Genomic DNA, 2,640 nt, shown 5'->3' with positions numbered 1-2,640 from the left:
GTCTAAGCAGGCTATATGTTTCTATCACTGCTATCATGAAATAAAACAGTTTATGTTAAATCACACTTATCATGAGATAAAACAGTTTATGTTTTACGATGGTTATAAAAAGTGTAAACAAGTTATATATTGTGATGATTATAAAGACAAACAAGCCATATGTTGTGATGGTTATAAAAAGTAAAGAACTTATATGTTGTGACAGTTATAAAAGGTGAACAATATATATGTTTGTGATGGTTATACTTTTATGCTTTCATATTTTTCTACAGTCTCACAACAACTCTAATAGCTTTCTTCATATTTGCCTGTGGACCGCATAGAGTAAACGTGTCACGTAGAAGAACTATTCAGCCCTTTTAAATGTAAAAACAGGAAAACAAACTGGATTCAAACTCATAACATTGTGTTGCAATGCTCCATTATCACCACATTGTTATGCTGTGGATGTAGCATAAACTATTTCATACAACCAGCCATCTCTCTTGAAAGCAGGAGTGACCACACTGTTTGTGGACTTTAGACCATTTTGCCGTCTGAGATTTCAGCATTTAATTAAATCAAAGTGTTTTTTATTCAGAGGGCAGCTCTGATATCAGTTTTGATATTTGTTTTAATGTTGCGTTGTATTTCGGGCTGTTTTCAGGAAATGTTTCTGTTAACGCGATGTGCTCCAGTACCCAGAGTGCTTTGTGTTTGCCTCAGCAGCCGTCTTTGTGTTTCTTAAATCAACTTGTCAACTCAGCGATGAGTTTGTAGGTCAGCGAACAAACAAAGCGTCGCCGTGCCAATTGGCTCTGGTTGTCCCACTTCTCCTCAACCTGCAAAGGTTTAACTTAACCAACATCAGTGGCCGCTCAGTCCAGATGGCAGAGCGAACCGAGGAGGAAGTGGAGGGGCCTCTCTGTCTGCCGGCCATCGCTCCAGTTTTTACCTGAAAACAAAGAGCCAAGTGTTGGGTTTCTACATCACTCTGACTGCCTTTGTGAAAGTGTGAAAGCAGAGTGGAGCTCAGACTGATCCTGATCTCTGAAAAGAAAAATCACCTGAACAGGAGGCAGAGAGAGGCCGACTGGCTTCAAACACACCATCACGAATCAGGATGGATCATAAAATCACAAATAACGGCTCTTCATCTACTGACCTGACAACACTATCTGCTCTGACCTTCAGATTTTATCAGAACTTTTTCTTTTCTTTCAGATTCTGAAACATTTGCTAAATTGACTGAAGACTTAAAAGGAAAATTTGCCAAATGTTATGTCGATGTCCGATCAGTACTGATGGTGAATGTAGTCCACTGAATGAATACGTTCTCCAGTGTGTGCTTTATTTACACACAAAGTGTATTTCTCCTGCTGCGGAGCCGTGCCTGCAGTGCCTACAGTACATGTACGCATTGCACACAAGCAGCAATTTTATTGTTACACAAGCTCTCGTAGTTTTTTTAGTCTTATTAATAAACAAGATAAATAAATATTCTACGCCTAAACAGAAAAATACAACTGTACACCTTCTGAATTCCAGTTTCTCTCTTACACTGAATTAAGACAGGTTTAATTACCTGGTAACCGTCTTCATTCACAGTGGACGGAAACTAAATAAAACTCACCACAACCATGTTCATTAGTCTTTCTACTGTTCCAACAATCAGCATGTCTGGTTCGGTCTAAATAAGGCCTTAATTCACCAAGCAAGATGGGAAAATATGTTTTCCCCCTGAGCAGAGAGACGTTAACACGACAACCAAAGAATAGAAGTAAAAATGAAAGTGATTTATTATTTTTAATTCATAGGTACTTGCAAAGGTTATCAAAATGTGGGGAAGAAAAGACAAAGCGGGAGTGCCAAATTAATAGAAATCAATATAACAATACTAGACCTGACTAAGTGTGAAAACATACACAAACAAAAAGTATTAACTTGTTTACATGAATACATGAATGCCTCCTGCATACAATAGTCTCAAAACCAAACTGAACTACTTATGTGTAAAATCAGTACCCCAACTCACATACTGACCACAAACCTTCTCAACATTTTTTCAAAACAGAAGCAGCTCATGCAGGAAGAGAAAAAAAGAGAACTTGATCCTTTTATTTAGGACCCAACACTGATGACCGGCCAGCTAAAAGTCCATGGAAACCACAGAACAGCACGGCCGGAAACTAACACATGGTTCAGTTAATTTACTCACAGTTCGTTAACTGACACATCATTTAGTTGATTTACTCACAGCTCGTTAACTGACACATCGTTTAGTTAATTTACTCACAGTTCGTTAACTGACACATTGTTGAGTTAATTTACTCACAGCTCATTAACTAACACATCGTTTAGTTAATTTACTCTCAGCTTGTTAACTGACACATCATTTAGTTGATTTACTCACAGTTCGTTAACTGACACATCGTTTAGTTGATTTACTCACAGCTCGTTAACTGACACATGGTCTAGTTGATGCACTCTCAGTTCGTTAACTGACACATGGTCCAGTTGATGCACTCACAGTTCGTTAACTGACACATCGTTTACTTGATTTACTCACGGCTCGTTAACTGACACATTGTTCAGTTAATTTACTCTCAGCTTGTTATCTGACACATCGTTTAGTTGATTTACTCACAGCTTGTTAACTGA

This window comes from Anarrhichthys ocellatus, unplaced genomic scaffold, assembly GCF_004355925.1.
Source record: "Anarrhichthys ocellatus isolate YVR2014 unplaced genomic scaffold, GSC_Weel_1.0 scaffold164, whole genome shotgun sequence".
Taxonomy (NCBI): domain Eukaryota; kingdom Metazoa; phylum Chordata; class Actinopteri; order Perciformes; family Anarhichadidae; genus Anarrhichthys; species Anarrhichthys ocellatus.
The sequence above is the reverse complement of the archived record's forward strand: the minus strand, read 5'-3'. Positions refer to the sequence as shown.